At 41.4% G+C, this 21,257-nt stretch overlaps 1 long non-coding RNA gene across 1 annotated transcript in view; it reads left to right on the top strand.

Annotated features, from left to right (window-relative positions):
- The window catches only part of LOC108642138, an 83,373-nt gene extending 74,200 nt beyond the window's left edge, over positions 1–9,173 (top strand). Inside the window, exon 8 of the long non-coding RNA XR_003916401.1 lies at positions 9,134–9,173. This is a non-coding gene — a long non-coding RNA (uncharacterized LOC108642138). The remainder of the gene's footprint in view (positions 1–9,133) is intronic.
- Positions 9,174–21,257: the final 12,084 nt, after the last annotated feature.

Here is a 21,257-nt window from a genome sequence, read left to right as displayed (position 1 = left end):
TCTTTGGCTAAGTGAAGGATGTAACCTCAACTTTCATATATGGATTATTATAGTGAAGCTGTTAGCTATTTGTCATTATCCAAATAGCTATTTAGCTGATCAGGGAAAAATAATTAAATCATCATGGTGTGAAAACATCTGAAAAAAATTATGCCTAAAACCTAAAATGTTTTTCTCTAGACAGCAGATGCTAGGCAGGTACTCTTTGGGAAAAGTAAATTTTTTTCTACATGGCTTTCATGAGAAAGTTGTTGTTACCAATTCCTGCTACTCAGCTCTTTCATGGTTAGGACACTTTCCTCCAGACTGAGCAGGGCATCCTTGGAGTGAAGTCTGTGGCTAAATGCCTGGCATTTCCCCTCAGCCCTCTCTGCAATACTGATGGCCACTTGCAGAGGTTTGGATCTGCAAATTACCCTCCCTGGGCCCAGGATCTCGACTAGTCAGCGTTAAACCACATTATTTCACCCAAGGGTGGTACTGGGCAGCCCTGAGTGGCCGTGCAGAATGCTCCTGAATTCCCTACCTTACTCCTCTCATTCCCATGAGCAGCACAGTTGATGCACTGTGAGATACAGGTTGTGTGAGCAGGAGGAAGCACTGGGATATGGCTTTAAGAGAGTCGGTTGCCTTGCAGGGTGTTACCTGTTGCTGCTTAGTAAGTGTTTGTTTCTTTTCGAGGCTAATCTCTCACAAAATATTTAACTTGAAAACCTTTGAGGCTTACAGAACAGGGAGAAACTGGCAGAGCCAGCTCAGGGCAGGCTTTGCAGCTGCCCTTTCCTGGGGAGGGGGTGCATGGGAAAAGCCTGCTTTTGGGAAGATGTGCAATATCACATCACTTCTCTCTGGAACGACTCCTCTTGAATTCAGAGTCTATTCCAGCTCCATGTGCTAGAGCCTAAAGAGGAGGAGGAAGTCCTATATTTGCTCTTTAACTTCCTTTGCAGTGGGTTTTTTTTGCGTACCCGGCCGGGGTTATGTGACCTTCTTTTAGGTTTGCAGTTGAGTAGGTACATCTTGTCAAACTCAAAGTGGAAGCAGGAACAGAGGATCTGTCCAGCTCCCAGGCTGACCCTGCCCATGCCTCATGTCCTCTGCTGTGGCTTCTGCACAGTTCAGCCTCCTCCACCACCAGCTTCATCTTCTCTCCTGTTGCCCTCCTACGTCTTCTCATGTAACGACTTCAAAACCCTCTGCTTGCCTGATTCCTGCCTCTGGCTGTCTTCTCACTGCCTCCTCCACATCCTTACGTATGATTCAACTATATTTCAGTCCCATGGTCTGGAAAAATGGACAGATGGGGGCACAGAAGAGCCCGTGACGTGGCTCCTTCCCTGTCTTTGCTCCTTTGTTTGTGGTTACCCCTTCCTGTGCTCCTGCGATTTCTAACGCAGATGATAAATTAGGACAGTGGGGACTGTTAAAGATAAGGTAATAACAGAAATGAAATACCAGGCCAGAATTTTAGCTGGAGTAAATCAGCTGCTGATCTAAACCAGCTGGGGATTTGGCCCACTCTAAAGTGAAACTGTAGGATACGAAGAATCCATATAATTATTCCCCAAAGAACACTTTTGTCATGATGCCAGACTGATGTTTCTATTCTTGTTTCTAAAATGATGTATTTTAGAAAGGGATTGTCTCACTATTGCCCACCTGTGGTCGCAGTATTGGTTCTTCCAAAAGTGAACATGCCAAGTCCTTCAGGCACTCAGTGGTGCCTCTTAAAATGGCTCCCTTCAGCACCTGGAGTTTCTTTTAAAAACTGCTAATCCAAAAAGAAACAAGGCCCACATTAGTTTCACTGCCTGGGTCTCGGCAGCAGCTGCACCTCAGGGTCTCACTGTCAAATTCTGCCTTGAATTCCAGATAGTGCTTTTGGGTTATTTACCTTCCTGCAAAGTCACTTCAGTATCAGTTTTGAACTGTTACACCCAGCCCTCTGCTAGCAAGGGAACATTGCAGAGATCAAGGAATGTTTTACATTGTGGGGTCCAAGCTGTATGAAAGTGTCATCTGTTCCGTGCCGGGCTCAGGGCTGAGGTTCTGTGCTGGGAAGATGTGTGGATTTTGTTCACATGATGTGTCTGTGTACCCCTAACACATAACATTCAAGATGGGACTCCTCTGTTTCTTTTAAATTTGGTGGAAGGCAGGAAATCACCCAATTCTCTCACCCAGTTCTTTCTCATCTCCAGGTTATTTCTGTGCTTGCAACGTGGTGTGACCAGGTGAGGAATGAACCTGGGAGCTTGTCTTCAGAGTGCTGTGAGAGCTGAGCTTTCTAGATGGCAGTCTGAAGTTTCCTGTGGCTCCTGATCTCTATCAAAGTGTAAACCAAGGAGATGGTCTTTACCAATCATTAACAATAAGGCTGGCACAAAGTCTAGTAATCATACTAAAAAAAAATAAATTAACAACACTCACTGTAGGCTTGGTTCAGCCTCACCAGCCGTGACATGTCCTTTCTTGCACACAGCAACAAAAATAGACCCAAGTACTGAAGAAGAAAAAAAAAAAGAAATAAAAGAAAACCCAATTTGTTCCCTATTAAGCTGCTGAAAAGCTTAAACCCATTTCTATTCCAGTTAGTGGCTAAGTGAAAATGTAACTGCTTTATATATTTCACAAGAATTAAACTTAAACCTACAGAATTAGGTTTATTAATTTCTGTCAGTGCTCAATGGGGAAATAAGAGTGCCCATTCATTAAGGATACACAATTACTGCAGACAAAATGAAGCACAGTGCTATTAACCATAATAAAAATGTTGAACACTGTGGAAATTTTCATTAAATAGAATCTATTCCTTATATGACTCTACTTAATCCTTTCTGTCTTTTTTCCTCCCTTTGTGTTCTCCAACTCATTTTATTTTATTACTTAGCTTTTATGTATGTTTCTTAATGTAATTATGATTAAATATTTTCAGTAGTAAACAGTATTATTTCATTAAAAAAAAAAAAATCTGTCCCCACACTTACTTCAGCGAAAAGTAGTCTTTGGAAAACAATACAAGCATTAAGTAGAGTTTCATTATTATTTTAGCTCATGAGGATAGAAAAAAAACCCTACAGCAAATAAGAAAGAAAACTGTATCAGCCCAGCCACTAAAATGCAAGTGACTGTGTGGAGCAGATCCATAGGTGGAGCATACTGGTGAACCAGGATAAATCCACTGAAAATCAAGATGGTGATTATTACTGAAAACAAACTGAAAAAATGCTGAATGAGTTTAGGCTTTGCATAAAACATTTAAACCAAAATAATTATTCATGGAGAAAATATTCTCAGATTTTCATTATCTTCACATAATGCTTTGAGGAACCTCTGATCCCCCGTGTAAACTCTGAATTCTTTATAGGAAACCATATGTCAGCTGAGGGACACGGCTTTAATTGCTTGAGAAAGATCATCAGTTAGTAACTATGATATGGATTAGCTGATGACTTCAGCTCATGAAACTCTATTGAAGCCAATGGGATTATGATCATTTCCAATAAATAAGGACTTATCTCCAGATGAGTTAAAAACGAATGTGACAGTGCCTGGTTGAGCAGTGACCTGTATTTCTTGCGTAGAAGTAAATGAATAATAAATAACTATGCCCTGTTGATCAAAGATATTTATTTAACCTGAGGGCTACATTATTAAAGACCTCCTTAGGAATTCCTTAAGAATGTCAGAGAGGATTTTGATCATGTTCTTGTACTCCAGGGTCTTGGGCAGTTCTCAGACTGTCAGTGCTGGACCCACAACTCCAGGATGTCGATGAGAACTGTCTGTTGGTTTGGGGAGTATGACTTGGTCTGGTGGGCCTGGGGGAGAAGGGATGGGGTGATCCTTAGTGTTCATATTAGGCAAAGGAGATGGCGGATTTGAGAACTCAGATTGAATTTTTGGGTTGGATGACAGGGCTCATTACAAGAACTCACTGAAAGCAAACTCGGCGTTGTCATTATTTTGGCTTAGCACTGTGCTTCAGAGCCATGCTCCAGACATTGAGGGGCTGCTCCCTGGAGCATTTGGGCCTTCCTTTATTCTGGGATCATTTAAATGATAAGTCCTCATATAGCAAATTAAGGGGATAAACAGAAAACTATGTGACTGTACTTTATTTGAGCTACATGGGACAAGTTACCTCGCTCCAGCCAGGAGAATGGACCTTCTGGGGCAAGACTTGTGCTCTTCTGCTGGTGCTCACAGGTCTTGGTGAGGGATTGCAGCTGGCTCACTGTGGTTTGTTGTTTGTGCTGTTCAGTGGATGCAATCAAATGTGAGCATGAAAGATTTTTGACCAACCAGCTGCTTTGTAGGGACAAATGACTCTTGTGCTCACAAGTAAGGTGGTCTGAATGTGGCCATTTGCACTTATGAAGGGTTGTATCAAAAGCCTTTTCAGAATTGGTCAGATAGGTTATTTATAGATCTTTTTCTTGGATGACCTGATTGATGATATGCAGATGGTCAAGGGGGCATTAGCTTGTTCTAAAGCCTTATTGTGTCCAGAGCTGTTTGAAGTCTAGTTGCTTATTTCTCTCTATTAATAACACCTTTCAGTTTGGGCCTTGGTTGTAGGCTTGGATGTTCTGACAGCTTCTGTTTCTTTATCCCATCTCATCAGGGAGCTGAATGGGACACTTGTTAGTCTTTCTGGCATTTAAATACTGGAAAAGAAGGAACCCTGACATAGAAAAGATGGGAAACCACCGTGTCTGTCCACCTTCATATCCAACAATAATAGAAACAAAACTCTATTTCCATGGTTTGGTTCTGTATTGCTGCTGTAGGACTCCTTTGCACATTGGGTTGTCCTCTGCAGTTGCAGCTCTGAATCAGAGAAAAATGATCATGACCTCTCTAGTTCTTGGACTTAATAATGGAAGAAGTGAGGTGTGGAAACATGTAGGTGGATTACAGCCAAAATAGGCTGTTTTCTGAACAGACCTCAACTACTTAGCATTCAGTAAACAGCTTTAATACAGGACAGTAAAGACTGCCTATGCACTTATTACCTTGATATGGTTAACGAGTCAGAGTATAACCACAGAAATATGAGTGCATTTCAATAAACACACAAAACGTCTTCATTTTCAAAGTACAGTAGTTCCCCTAGGTATTCTAAAACCTATTCTTCTGTAGACAAATATTCATTTTCTTTCAGCATTAATTGTAGCATTGTTGCTGATAATGTTTCCTGCATTATACTCAGCTGCCTCATACTGTGGATAAGAGAAATCAGATTGAGAGCAAGAACAGAAAATACTAAGATTGCAGCTGCATCTCCTGGGGAAATTATTGCCATTTCAAATGTCATTCAGCCTGATTCATTATTAAGGGGGGAGTACAAGACACCTCCTGCTTGAAAACTGGTCTGCACAGAAATGGCAAGCTGCTTTTATTGTTGTCCTGATGATGTAACCTTATCAAAATACATGCAGGTTCTATTTTGTCTCCACTATGAGCATAACCTTTGGTATCCTGGGTAGTGGCTAAATTAGTCTGCTCCCTCAGAACAATGCGATTTCAAACACAACAAAACCCTCCTGTTGTTAAAGAACATTTATCTGCTTTACTTTCATTTGCATTTTCCATAAATTGAGTAGCAGGAAGTGTGAAACACCTGAAGTTCAAAGTCTCTGGAATGCACAGATGTTGATTTTCATTATAGACTCCAAAGATTGGCTCCTAAGCAACACTGCAGAGATTTTTGTGTAACTTAACCACCTTCCATTGGTGTGCTGGGACTCTGAGAACTCTCAGAAGAGCAATACAGCAGATTCCTGGAGGACTGGGAATGACTAGTGTGCCAGAGTGAGAATTGAAGTTATTGTCGAGTAACCTTTTGGTTATCTGGTGGGATATTTCCTTAGTATGATTGGGTTTCTTTTTAAAGAAAAAGTTGAAAAATACCAAAATGCTTTTGTTCTTTTACTACACCTCTGCCCAAAGATGTACAAGTGTGTTGGCAAATTGCACTTTGGTTGACCTTCTCTTACGTTGGTATCTCCAGTGCAGGCAGTGTTTCTGCTCTGTGCTCCCACACACCTTTTTGCTTGTGCCACCTGCTTATATTTTCTCTTCTGACAAAAACTGAAGAATGAAGAATGCACCTGCCTTCACACACATTTACTGCAGTGAGTGCTGGGGTTGGATCCCTGGGGATTTCGTGAGTATTGCCCTCCTGAAATGTTCACACGGCATCTGGTGGCATCTCTGTCTGCAGATGTGTTTGTGGAGCAGACCTGGGCCTGGCTGAGGCATTTTATACTTTGTGTTATGTAGGGCAGTCTTGGTACTGGGATTTAAAAGACTGTAGCTTTTTTTTTTTACTCAATGGGGGAAGATGCATGTTTGACCTATGACTTCACGTCCAAATAATAACACATGGTGCTTCCTGTGAGTACCATCCAACACAGTTTTGGCACAAAATTTGCTTCCCTTCAGCAAAGGGAAGTCTGTGGTTCAAAATTCCAGCCCTCCCTTTGCCATCTACACCAGTGCAACCAGAGAACTCCATCTTGCCTAAATGCATATAAGGGATATATTATTGTTTATTGTTTACTGAGTGGGAAGATTGTCTTGTCGTCCCGCAGTTTTGCCTCTTCTCTTTTCCCCTGTGGAAGCAGACATTTAAATTGAAACTTTTGGATTGCAGTTACAGAGGAAATAAAACAAGTCACCAGTGACAAATATTTGTGCACCTCCCTCTAAAGCTTAAGCTCTTTCTGATTGCCCAGCACCTCACGTGTAGATCTAATGTCAATACTATGTTTGAATTGACCAGTACATTTGTAGAAGAGGGGGAAGAAGACAGAACTAAAATCCCACTGTGTTACCATCAGTATATATTTCCCAATTTTCCATTCTTCTCTTTATTGGAGACTTCCAAAGGCGGATTTCAAGCAAGGTGGATACAGAGTTGCTTTGTCAGTAACATCAGTGTAAAATTGTCTGCTTCACACCTCTTATCAAACTCATGTCTTCACCTGGAAAAATCCCTGCAAGTGGTTCTGAAGGATTAACGGAGGTGTGAAATCTCACCTTGTGTAAGAAATATGTTTTGCTCACTTTGTCACTTCTGTGTGATTTCATGATCGTGAGTATTGACTTTTCCTGTCAGGCATTTAGGCCGGAGATGCTGACAGATGTCTGTATCAATCATCAGAGCAGCCTTGAGGATATGACCCGTGCACTAAGAGGAGATAGAGTCTTGTGTTGAATTGTAGCCAAGAAGCACTCAACACAATTGTGGCCAGGTCAGCTTTGCACTTCACTGATCCTCAGCAGGTCGTTCAGGCTGGTTTAAGTCTACCCAGACAGCCAGCAGTCCCTGGGAACCATCATAGCACAGTTTATTCTTTAACTCACAAAGGAAGGACATTATTTCCTTTATTTAGTGTAGCCAGAGTGGAGCTCTGTTTAAATTCACAAACATTGGTGGATAAATTTCTTTAGTTTGAAAAGGTGATAAAAATGGTAAGTGCAATCAACTTTGGGTACTTGTCCTTTTCTTTCAAAACCTTGTCGTGATGATCTTGGTTACCTTGCAATGCTGTGCTGTTAAATCATCCAACAGGGAGTGATGCAACACCAGACATGTGCAGAACCTGCTTGAGTGGCACACAAAATTGCTGTGCTAGTTCGTGGGGATGAGTCAGAGGAGGAAGTCACTGGAAGAGTATTGCACCAAGCATAAAGAATCTGAGGTAAAAAATGTGAAGAAGAGTTTTAGGGGTGAGGATGGATCTTTATATACAGATAAAATAGTGCTGAAATGCTGATGAAGTGAACATCATTTCAGAGCACATGAAACCTACAATTTACATCAACTAAATGTGAAGAGGGAAGAGAACAAACACAAACCATTATGGAAACAAGTTCAGCCATATTTGTAAAGAAGCAAATCTTGTGATGGCGCGTGCACATATTTTAGTGCGTGCTCTGCAGTATGAGAACATTTACTTCTACTTGAAATTCTGCAATTTGCGTATTTGTTCCAAATAATAATCAAAAAAGAGCTAGCTTACGAAGTATTTGGCCATCTAGTTTTTCTGTCTTGATGATGAACTGGAACTGGAGGAGCTTCCTGCAGTAAAGGTGTAAGTGTCGAGGGTATCTAAGGCCAACTATTGCTGCAGCCAAATCTCTCAGTTTGGGTCTTTTTGGTAAATGGTGTTCTGAAAGGATTCAGTTGTGCTGAGGAAACTGTTTCAACCCAGTGAAGCGATGCTTTGCATGCAGCTGGCTGCCAGGGATCCAGTTCAAGCACCTGTTGAGATTCCTGTTGTTTCTTGTCTCAGGCACATATCAGTTGGTTTTGCACAAATCTCTAGAGATTGTGCTGACCTGAGCAGAAGTATCATTTGTTTCTCTTCTATCACTTTCTGCAGGGCAAAATCGCTTCCTCTTTGATTTTTGTTCAGTATTGTTAATGAAGTTTGCAACTCCTTCTTTTTCTGATTATAGGAAACTGAATCTTCCAGTGTCTTCCATGTGACATCAAATTGGAAGTAATCAGTTATGTCTTTGGAGTGTTGGAGATAAATATTGAAATGATCAGAATTATAAAAACCTCCTGAGAAGTTTTTCTGTAAAACAGGTCTATTTTATCAATGCAAAACAGGGTAACAGATTCTGCCAGACAGGATATTTAATTAGCCCTACAAAATGTTAATTTTTTTTAATGTGACTGTGAGAAAACTGAGGCTGGGTTTAATTTCTCCCTGAGAAGGAGGAGATCACAAAGTGAAGAGATTGCTGCATTTCTGGGAAAATGAACAGCAATAATTTTCAGAGCCTACTACCAGGTGTTGTGAGAACTATCCGGGTCTGAAATGTATGTGAATATTGAATTTATGTACACTCAGTTTTCTTTGAAAAGTCGAAGACAGAAGGCAAACTAAATTTTTTTTACAAGTACCTCAGACAGCTGGATGTGCTTTATTTCTACAAAGACATTACCAGCAACCAGAACAATTGCAAGAACAGTGATTGTAAAAGAAAGGGTCTTGATCTGATTGTTTTCACATCAGGCAAAATAAGGCAAATAGCAAACAATTAACAAAATATTTTCAGAAAACTGAAATAAAAATAATAAAACTTCCTCACTTTAGGTTGTTTTTTTCAGGCAAGTAGAAGAATACAATGAAGATTTTTTTGTTTGCTGGCTGAAAAATCTTAACTGGACACAAGAAGTGGGGTAATACACCTGAAAACAATCTGCTTTTGGGAACTAGGGTGTTTGTAGTATATCAAATAGAATAGCTCTCTTGGATTTTTTTTTTTTTTAATCTGTGGTCACATTGTTAAAAAGCTTTTAAATTTATGTTGTTGTTTTGGCAAAAAAATATGAAATTGATGAAAAATTATGGCTGACAATGCAAGTTGGATTGAATAACTACACATATATGTTGATTTTAGCCGTTGATTTTGAATAGCAATAAATCTAGAATTCTACCAGCTCAACTTATGGGAGGCTTTCAGCACAGTCAACCACAAAATGCAGTTGAACCACTCACATAGCATAATTAGAGCAGATGCTGGTATAACATCCAACTGCTGTTCACGCTTTATTATGTTAAATCCTGCCTTTCCTGTTTATTTGGGTTGTTGTTTTTTTTTTTTCTTCCTTCCCTAACACTTACCAAGGCAGCTTTTAGAAATGTCCCACTAAAAGCCCGGAAGGACCTTGCTGTTTTATTCCAGGAGCAGCCCAGAGCAGTTTTGTGTGTGAGATCTGCTCTGTGCAGTGTACTTTGAAAAGAAAACCAACATTTTTCCTAGCTATGAGGGACATGTAACTGAGTAGCATCAGGAACACCTAGAAACATCATGATTTAATTCAGATCACACTGAGAAATTCATGTTTTATTCCCAGCTTCTTATCTATGAGTGGGCCTGCCATATTGCTACTTTTCTGCTATTCCCTGTCCCAAACTTCTCTTTTTGGACTGTACTTTCAGCTGTGCAGGGGGAGGAACTTCCTCTCCAGTATCTTGTGAAGCAAAATGGGGTCCTAATCTTGGCTGAGACATCATGTCAGTATTGTGATTATAAATAAAAAAAAAACAGAATGAACATAAGTCGGGGAGTGTCATAAATTCATCTCACTGTATACAAAGTAGGGTGTTTTTTGCCTTTTTTTTTTTCTTCTTCTTCTGGATTTGTTGCAAATGGTTTGAAATGAAGCTCTTTGGCTGACAGATCATTTAGCATTAGCTATTTAAAAACCTTCACTGAAATGGAGTGAAATTTGTTTGTTATTTATGAAGTTCATCTCACAAGTTCCCAATTTGGGGAAAACTGGGGTTTTTTTGCTTCACATTTGAAACCTGCAAATAGCTGAGTTAATTTAACTAAAATGAGCATTCTCAAGATGACCTGTAAAGGGGGAAAAAAATCCAACCCAACTGTACTTTAATCTAGAAATCATCAAAGCCTTCTTGACACATGTATTATTGTAGGGCTCAGAAAAAATAAACAGTTTATGTAGAAGATTAAGAGACAGTTTGGATTTTGCTTTTGACATATCTTGTCTCCAAATCTTAGCTGAGGATTTATTAGAACACTATCATGTCAAAGCTACCTCATTTATATGATAACACATCTGTAATGTTTTACAAGTGCAGCAGTCCTCGTTCAGAATGTTGCTTTTTAAGTCCTAAATTACAGTACCTGGAGAGGTATGCATAATTATGGTGCATGTTAGCAAATGATAGGATGCATTTTCCCCTAGGCTCTCTGCATTAATCATCAGCAGAGTGGGTGCAATAAAATCATAATTGCTTCTTCAAAAGTTATAATCTAACTTATACAACTTTAAGTTAGTTGTATGGCAAATATGATATCGACTGTCACGGAGCAAGCCCGTTTCCTTCATTTCCTTAAAATTAAGGTAGTGCTGCTCGGTGGTGAACTGTAATTAGCATCATTTTCATTTACAGATTTGGGTTTTAGATCCTGAACGAGTGCATGATGGTGTAAGCTCCAAGCTTGATGAAACGATGCTGATTTACATGCGCCGAGGGCCTCTGGGCTGATCTCTGCTTATTTGTTAGGCTGCTTGCAGTCAGTTGGGTGGATGATTAACCTCTTCCATCTCCTTAACTGGCAATTGTATCTGAAAAAAGCACCGTGTTAAGGAAAGAAGTTATTTTACATAAGAATCCTTGTTTGTATCCTTTAGCTGAAGTATTTGTTTCGACAGGGGAAGATTTTGCTGCAGAGGGGTGACCCAGAGCAGCTCGACACAGCGAGGACTGCGGGAGGTCTGGTGCTCATCCCTGCTCCCCACCTGCCTGCTCAGGTAGCTTCCCTGGCATCAGCACTGAGGATGGTTTGACCTCACAGTGATTCAATTCAGAGATTTAAAACTGGCAGGAACCTGAATCCCGCCCCTCTCCTCAGTGGAATAGTTTCCTGCTAGATTTGCTTCCTGAATTCACCCATTTTCTTGTCAGATGAACGGCAGTGACCCTGTGTTAGGCTGTATAATAGGTAAGTGTAGGATGGAATCAGTTAAAGATACTTACATTAGCTGTCATAAAGCCAAGCCTACAATCAAAGATCAAAGCAAACCTTCAATTATTTAGGAAACATCACTGATGTAATCAATGCACCTTACAAAAACAATTGTTTAACTCTAGTTCATTGCCTCTTAAGTTCATACATATGCACGCACACATGCATGTCATGCATATGTACACACACACACACGTGTGTGTATATATATATTTATACACACACACATAAAATCAAGTTTTTGTTCTTTGAAGTTTGGCCAACTTTTCAGTGTGGTTGCAGCAGCCTTGTATAAAGGCATGTCCACAGGGCCTATCTGAGACCCAAGGGACTCAGAAGGGTAATGGATGTGATAACAAAGCAAGTTTTTTCAGTTTTGCACAATCTTATTCCTTAAGATCAGGCCTTAGTAAATTAAGATCTAAGCCTACATATTGGAAGCTGGATCCTGCAAGCAAGGCGTTCTGGCCTCAATCCAGTAAAGCACTTAAATATGTGTTTTAACATTAGGTGCATGTCTTGTTATGGTATGACTTCAAAGGGACTTCTTTTGCTTAGATTTAAGCACATGCTTAAACACTAGGTTATATATTTGAATGAGCCATATACAAATGGCTGAGCTACTGCTGGAAAGCTCAGCACCTTGTTTCTTTACTGAGTAAATATCATCACAAAGAAAAGAAAAAACAAAACAAAACAGAAGCCTCCACCTTTTCTAAATAGTGCTTCCATTGTTGGTTTGTAACTAATTTGCACAGAAGCAGAGGAGCTCACACTTCTTTGCAGAGCTTTAAACACATGGAGGAACGTGCTCACCGTGAAGGGAGTTGTAGGATCGAGGTCAGTGGAGGGACTCTGCTCATCGCTGCTCCAACGCCAGCGGTCTCCTCTGGAATGCTTCACTTACAGCCTGACCCTTGCTGGGAACAGAGAAAATCGAGGCTGTGGCCATTCTTCCCAATATCCAGAGAGCAGCTGGTATGCAAAGGTGTATCCCCAAGTCGTAAGTCACATGCAAGCCATGCTCAGCCACTGCTGACATCCAGTTTTGCCCTTCTGTGATTCTGGTTTTATTGGCGTGGCAGTTACACACTTTAATACTTGATTTGCATGAGATTAAGCTGCACGGTTGTGAAATGCATACTGGTGCTAAACAACATCATACCTTAAAAGGGCTTAGGAGCATCCCAAAATAATGTGTTTCACACCAATTGAAGTATTTGCTGAAAGGCAGAAAATTGGAAAAGTTCTCTCTACAGTTCACTGTCTTGTTCAGTTTTTGAAGGAAACTGTCCTTAAAGATACTTTCTACCTTTTGTGCCAGAAATACAAAGTGCAGTAAATAGAAAGGATAGTAATATCCTATCAAAAGGCATCTTCACTTAATTTTCTAAGGCTTTTAACTCTCCTGCAGATCTGAATTTTTCTTTACTCTCTGACTTGCTGGTGTTAATAACCAGTGCTGTAAAGCAACAAAATTTCTGAGCATTAAAAATAGTCTTTCATTAGCTAAAATGTACCATGCAGTTGTGCATTTAAATGCCATGTGCAATCTGGGGGAAACTAATCTTAAAAAAAAAAAAAAAAGTTTACTTCATTTTTGTAGACTGAAAAATTGGTGTGAAATTATTTTAAAATGCACCCCAAGTCACAGCAAGCTGCTGTGTATCAGGTCACACTGCCTCCTCCAAAATCATGCTTATCTTTAATTTTTCCTTTCATAAACAGTTGGCAAATATAGCATCAATTTAAGCTGTAATGACCACATTTAATTTTCATTTTAAATTTATTCTGTTACTATATATTGGTATCCTAGTTGATGCCAAGTCAGCCAGCCACAGGTCTGTTTTTCATTTATGCATTGAACTTCTTTAGGTTAGACATGCTCAAGAGTCCTGGTTTAATGCATAACCCTAATTATAACTTAGAATTAAGCTACTGCTGACTGCAGCATTTTAGGCAGGGGAATCAAAGAATGTATCTAATGAAAAAAACACAGCTCCACCCCTCACTAGTGCTTTATCTTTATACATTTTTTTATGTTCCTTTTTTTTTTTTTTTTTTAGATTGAGTGCATAATACAGCTATAAAACAGCAGTTTAGATAATATAGTCAGCTTGTCAGTTTATATATGTCTACTCTGAGCTTAAGGGTTTTCTCTTTACTTTGAATTGGGTCTCACTTCTTATTAAAATGCTACAAGCTTTTAAGAGATTGTAGTATCACAGACCAGTGATAGCTCAACATTCTAATATATCATTATGTTGGACCTATATCTGTGCACTCTAAAATTGCATTACTGTTTAAGCTGGTTGAAATATTTTTGCAAAATGTTTGGGTTTGGATGAGAAATGCCTTTTCAACCCTGTAGAACTTTGACATGGAAATTCTTAGAATCTTCTGATAAAAATGGCGCTTTTTTTAATGGAAAAACTTTAAAAATGTAATTCGGAACACTGTTCAATTACAATAAAAATGTTGGGGTTTCCCCACATTTTTACAGAAAGCAAAATATTTTTTTAAGGACAAGCTTTTGTGGCCATTTCAAACTTGTCTGAATTTCATACATTGGATTGAATAATTGGAAACTCAGTGAGCAGGAAAGGTGGGATGGTCTCATCTGGGTCTTTACTCCCAGGACGAATCTGTTCTTATTAATAGAAGCAGGTTTTTAGAGGGGGAGATGATTAATGATGAGCCACGTTGCTTGGGTCAGAAGGAAAGGAGGCCTGGGGAGATGCCACAGTCATGAAAAATAAGATCACAAAGAAGACTGACGAGCCAGGAGGAGCATCACGCTCCTGTGGGACTCCCGGGCAGTGCTGCTGAAGCTTGAGTGAAGAGCTGAGATCAGAGCAGCACCACACAGGGACACCCTGTGTTCATTGCATGAAGCCAAGGCTTTCAGTGTGAGATGGAGAGCAAATGAAAATCATGGCAAGGTCCCTTTGTGCACCAGCCTTTCTGCTCTCCCTTTTCTTACAGTGCCTGTGTGCTGCCATGGGGCCAGGGAGTCGCTCTCCTGCTCTCCAGGAACGCTTGCAGATACTGCACCTAATTCTGCTCATTATCACTGGCTTTGCCTGAGGGTAACACCTCCATTTCCTTAGAATTAGTCCAGATGTAAGCTGGGCTTTGTGGTTGCAGATGACAATCCTTTGCCACCGAAACATGAGACTGTGTGTTTTCGTTCCTATACCGGTTCTTATGCCTGACTTCTCTCCGTGGGAGGCTCGTCAGTAAGAGTTATACCCTGCGTGATAAAATACTAATGTTTTTCTTCTTTGGGAACAGAGAAATGAAAAAATTCTGGGTTTGTACTAACATTCCACTTGTTCTGCGTGGGCATTCAGCTGTACTGCCAGGAACTGGGAGCATTTACTGTCCTGGTGTAAATGAAAGCAGACAGAAGCAATGGAGAAACAGGCTGCGTGAGCCTGGGGGCTTGTCCATGCACAATAGCAGCATCAGTTCAGCTGCAAAATCCATTTAGCTGAACCAGTGTATGTCTCTGATTGGACACACTTAAATTGGTTTATAACCAGCTTACATCAAATTAGTTTAAATCAGGAGGTTGCCATAATAGCTGCATCAACCCGTAATTGTCTGATTTTTGTATAAGATGGTCACAAACCAGTAGCCCTTCCTCTGTGCAGGCTTTTGCACTGCTTTAGATATTCTAAAAAACTGTTAGGCCAGCAAAACTTTTGTTTGTAGGCAAGCCCTAAAGCCCCAAGTTTGTGTGAGCTGGGACAGGGAGTGCGTGGGGGCTCCGTGCTGGCTCTGTGCTGCAGCACATGCGCTCAAAGCTCACGGAAAAGGAGACGACAGACTCTTTAGAGCAAGAATGGGACACAAGACGCTAATTTTCCAAAACAGTTTATTGCTCTGTATGATGGAAAAGTATGAGGTAAAGAAGTTCAGAGCTCCTTGCTGTGACCCAGGGGTTTTTATGAGCCGTGTTCACAAGCACGGGGAGGTCAAAGGGAAGCTGGCTGAGGGCTCCCCGAGCTGCGTGGCTCACATTTCATCCTGTGAGCTGGAGCAGCCTTGAGCCTTCTCTTGGTTTAGTCAAAGGATAACAACACCCAGCAGGCAGCGAGGCTGGTGAGACATGTTCCATCTCCTGAGCTGCTTAGGATGGAGCTGGAACAGGAAATGTTGCTTTTACTATATGTTAATGGCAGTTCAGATGTGTTTTGGAAAGACGAGACCCTCTGGACAGCAAAGGCAGGCGGCTTGGAAGTGTGACATTGTGGAAACACAGGCGACAGGAGAATGGCACCGCGGGCAGGGTTATCTCAACATTTCTGCGACTAAAAATGGCCTAAATTGTTTTCTAAAATGAGCTTTTGCAGAGCAGAGAGAAAGCCTCTGATTTCAAGGGTTCCTAAAATACTTTTGGAATGAAACTCTGAGTGTTCTGTGGGTGTTGATCGCTGGAGTGCTCAGTAGTACTCAAGCTCTGAGTTCACACCATTAAAGCTTTGTCGACAGTACTGAAAGCGTCCTCTAACACACTGAAGCAAGCTCAAGAGGCTGTATTTATGTTCTCAGGCTGACTTTAGGGCTGTTGCTGGCAAGCTGTCAATAAAAGAACTTATTAGGCAGGGAGACAGCTTGGAATGGAGAGTTGTTTAAGCAGCTCACTTATGAATGGGACACAAAGGTGAACAGAATGAACTTTCTGCATGTTTAGCAAACGGCAAAACAACAGAGCAGTTTCATCAAGGTAACTCTGCTCTGGATGCCCAGCAGTAAATGTGCCATATAACTTTTTCCTAAGAAAAACTCCTCCGGTTCTGCAAGTGTATCTGGTAGAAGCTGTTTTATCCTTTAAGAAATAGAAAGGAAAATTGGTTTGATGTTCTTCCCTCTCACTTTTTTTTGAATGTGTGGAAGAGCAAGGCAGAGCTGTTTTCTCAGCAGCAGAAAATGTAACGATGCATTTCCCCTGAGTGAGGCTTCTAGATGTTTTCATACTTCATTAAAGTGAATTGAGATGCCATAGTATTGTACCCACCAGATAACCCTGTAGGACTTGAGAGCAGTGCATTTTGGAATAATACTTCTGGTAAAGGGTAATTTGCAGAGGAGTAGAAATAGCTTTGAGAAATAGTACAAATCTGATGTCCAAAGGAAGAGCAGTGCTTGGAGAAAGGAGCAGGCTACTTTTGTAAGAAATGTACTTCTTGCATTTTGCAAACCATCTTTAAAGACTGAAGTGATCCAAGTGGAAACCATGGGAAAGAGAAAATGAGTAGACCCCTAAAGGGACTCATTGTAAGTTAAATCACAGTTTGTGGGAATCATTCCTTTGCTCCAGGTGGTTGGTTATGTGTTGTGTGGGCTAAGAGGAACTTGTGATAAAACAAAGATCAGAACCCAGCTCATTGTGGCTCAAACCCAAGCTATAGCTACAGCACCTAATTATAAGTGGTACCCTGTTTACAAGACATGGATAGCTTTCCAAAAGCCCATTCCATGTAAGTTTTTGTCTACCCACAGCTCTGAGAAGGACAGCAGATCTCATTTTGTTTTCGAATCACCAGGTTTTGCAAACACTGGCGGGGAGTCAACCCTCCTTGGTCCATCCTAGGAACAGTCTTGGCCCTTTTCATTTGCAGGGGGAAGGCTCTTTGCCAATGTGCAGTTCTAAAGTCACAGTTTCACTTGCATTCTGGGCAATACCTCCCACATTTTGGGCTCTGCAGCGCTCAGTGTAAATGGTTCCTTAGAGCTCCTTTGGCAGCCAAAAAAAGCGATCCTGTATTTAATTTCTGGCACTGCCACTTGCTGAATTGCCGACACAGCTGTAGCAGACCTCCAGCTCGGGATATATCTGGCTAAAGCAGAGAAGATCCCTACGTTTCCTGACTGGACTCTATGTAATCCATGCCACTCAAGATCTGATCTGGGGCAGCCAAGCAGAAATGTGACTCCCTTCTGCCAAAAGGCATTTCAGCAATAGTTTCAATGTTGTTCTGGAAGAAGGAGGGGACAGAGGTGAAATCTTTGAGAAATTAGCCTTAGTAAAGCTAATTGATGCCTTCTTCCTGTAGGGTCTACCAGGAAGGTCTGCTGCGTACAAGACAAAGCTTAGCTTTTTTACACCACAGCTTTTGAAGGGAAAAAAACATCCCTGCCCCCAGCAACACATTTCTGCTTCCCCTTGGGTCAGACAGCAGTGTTCATGTGGCTGGGTAATGTGATGTATCAGGAGACTGATGTGGTTGAGATCTAATTGTGGAATTTTTAATTATTTTTTTTTTTACTGTGTACAAAGGTAGTGGTGTGAACATGTTGGAGGCCTGGGAACTGCTTATTTCATCAGCAGTAACCCTTATTCACCTTGACTTGGATCATATCCCTACCACAACATTAATAACCTCACACACTCAGAGAAAGAGAAGAATAAAGTAGTATGAAAAATACAGGGCATGTTTGCTATCAAGCTTCAACTTTTGCTTTCCTGGTGGTGCCACCATGGTAGTAGATCTGATTTGTGTCCAAAATGAGCATTTGAGAATTCATCTTATAGACAAAAAGGGCCGCTGCTTTCAAGAGCGTTTGCTGCCCCTAGAAGCCATCCAGGATAATTTATGCTGGCTCTCAGTGTCATGCTGACACTGACAAAAGATCCTTAGAAGCCTTCTTTAAACTACAGCACAGTGCATGCAAGGAAATTGCTGCTGGTTTAAAAAGTACTGCACTGTTGGCAGTGGAAAAAATTGGGTCCAAGTGAGTTAAGCTCCATCATCTTACTGAGATAAAGGAAATAGATGGAGCTTCTCTACGAGCTGGGCTCCATGTCATACAACAACCAAATACCTCTAGTTTCCCATAGCAAACTCTTTTGCAGGGTAAATTACCCTTCAAGATCAAGGCAAGCTGTCACAGGAGGGTGTTGGTGGGGTTGCAAATGCACAGTCACCAGGCCACGGTGATTTGGGGCAGCCACTTGAGCTGAGGTGTGCTGGAAATGCATCAGTGACCTACATGGAGTCACCCATCTGACCTCTTGGAGGAACAAGCAGGCTGACAGAGTCCAGCCAACCAGTGTGCTGTTACTGGAGATGATTTTTTTCCTCTGGACCCAACCATGATGTTTTAAAGTTTCTCTTTACTGTGTTGAGAAGTGACACCGACACCGTAAATTGCACTGCAGGGCACCCTCAGCCTCGTGAATCATCTGCTGTAATGCTTCAGGAATGGGCAAGCAAGAGAGGTACTGCAAGAAACGGGCATTTCTTGTGTTGTTCCCAGCATACTCTGCCATGTGAATCTGCCCTCCTGAAATCCATAAAACCCGCAAGCAGGCTCTCAAACATTTAATTTGAAAGATCTCTGTTTAAATCGTTTTTGACTTGTGCCAGGGCAAGCCTGTCCTCCAGTTAATTATGTTCTAAGCACACAAAGAGAGCTAGTGAAAACAGTCACTTCATAACCATTTTCTTTCTGTAAACTCAGAGTACTTAGATCTGCATCATTTAATCATAATAGAGCCATATGCATGCAGCTTAACTTTTCTGGAAACCAAAATTAGCTAGAAGACATTTTGGCCTATTTCTGAAGTGCTTGTGTATGGGGAAAAGAGCTTTGAGCTCTCCAAATGGCTGTGAGCTCCCAGACCTGCAGGACTGGAGAAAAGTTCATGTCAGGAATTCTCTCACCTCTGCACTGGTCTCACAGCAACAAATATATCCTCCATGTAATTTTTAGAGTAAAGTTTACTGGTGGGGTTATTAACTAGCACAAAGAAACTAAAACAGGGACTAAGCTGGTGAATGTAGAGCAAAGATTAATCTGGGGTAGTTTTTCTGGGTATGAATACCTGGTGCACAGAAAGCTATTTTAGTTGTTGCAACATGACACTAAAATGGAGGAGAGGAATATTTCTTTATTAGATATTTACATATTTTGCAGATGTTTGGAAAAAAAAAATGTAATAGCCTCAGTGAAATTCAAACCTATTTGTGTAACTAGGCAGTGCGTGTCGGTTTAGATGTATGTCTGGGTACCTTGAAAGCTCTGAAGAAGGCCCATGCTCGAGTCATTGTCTTAAAAATGATTGTGAGCAGCCAGGGCAGTGATTACATCTGGAGGAGATGGCTGTTGTGTTTTGCCAGCAGGACTTTGCAGCAGTCGCAGCAGCTTTGTTCCAGTGGGAATAGTGCCTGGGTCAATCCAGCATCTCCTGGTGCTCTTTGATACCCAGCTGTGCTTCTCTGCCAAAAGCCCAACTGATGTAGAGAGATGGTGGTGAAACCATAGGGCATTCTAAAAAGTTCCTAAAAAACTTTGGATGAGCTTAAGGAAACAGTGTAATGATATCTTGATAGATATCTTGCTGTCACCTCACTTCCCCGTATTAAAGCTGTCAAAACTTGCTGGGAAAACTTTTAAGAGAATTTACCAATATGGCTTTAGTTTCAAATTAGTAGTTACTAACAGGGCAGATACTCTGAGTGTTGCATGGATGAAACTATTAATTACAGGTCGCTTACAGAACTCTCTGTGGCTGCAGAATTGCAACACAAATTTGCAGAGGAAATAAACATTAAAGGTTGCAGCCCATCTTGCAGCCAGCTGTTGGCCACCAGCTGAATAGTCCCTCGTAGGGATAGCATGGAGCATACCTTGGTAAGATTAAAAGGCATATTTTTGAGATCCCCTCATTTGGGTGGGAGTCTACGAATTTTTACAGTAATTCTTTGCCCAGCTCTCAGTTCAAGAGACTTAATAAATTTTCCTCTGGCCACTGTGGTTCTTTGTCATCCAAACAGCCTCCAGCCAGCTATGCTGAGCTGGTCCTGCCAGCAGCAGGGATTCCTGTGTGGTGCTGGTCACACACAGCTGAGGCTCTTTGAAATGCAGAAGGGAGAATATTGAATGAAGAACAGGAGGATGATGAAGGAGCAGAAGACAGCAAGAGAGGAAAAGAGAGTAAAGCTGGGGAAATGAGGCAGATTGCAGATGCATTTATCCTTTCTCAGGAAGTTCATCCTCGGAGCAGCCCCCAAAGGTAGTGCTGGTAACTGATGCTACCTGGTCTAGGTCTAACTTGCTGTCGTGCTGACATGTATCAGGAAATTAAACCCACTCTCTCTTGCCAGTGCTCCTGAATATTGATTCCTAATTCCACAACCTGGCCATTATTTGAAACTAAAGCTTGCCGCAAAGGAGAGCGTTAAAACACAGGTCAAGGACAAGCTTGCCCTCCATGCCTGCAGCAACTTCCCAAGCGCTTTGTGAGAGCTGTTGTGCCATGAATGGATGGGGGAAAAAATAGAGCATATTCAGCATGAATAAAACATGACAGTGATGTGCTAGCAAACCCTGATCTGTTTTGACTGTGATAACAGTGTAAACCTCAATGGGTGAGGACAAGATCACAGTGTGCTGAAACCATGAAGTCAGCTTAACGTGACCACGGTCCACTCGAACTTCCCTGTCACTGCTGCCAGTTCCCTGCGATGTGCTGTGACTGTGATGTGCATCCAGCGAGAGCGAAGTGACACACGAGCGTGGCGTGACAGCAATGCCAGAAAAGATTTGGTGCTTGCTGTTTGTGGCCAGTTAGCCATGTGAATGCAACATGTATGGGGCAGTTTGTAAAGAGCTGGTACTAATCGTTTGTGTGAATGGTTTTGACCGAAGAGCATTTGGGTTTGAATATATGATCCGGATTCCTCCTGTAGCTGGGCTCGACAAACATTCGGTTACCACAG

The sequence above is a fragment of the Manacus vitellinus genome, unplaced genomic scaffold (genome assembly GCF_001715985.3).
Source record: "Manacus vitellinus isolate BGI_N305 unplaced genomic scaffold, ASM171598v3 scaffold_10_pilon, whole genome shotgun sequence".
Classification (NCBI taxonomy): domain Eukaryota; kingdom Metazoa; phylum Chordata; class Aves; order Passeriformes; family Pipridae; genus Manacus; species Manacus vitellinus.
The sequence above is the reverse complement of the archived record's forward strand: the minus strand, read 5'-3'. Positions and strand labels throughout refer to the sequence as shown.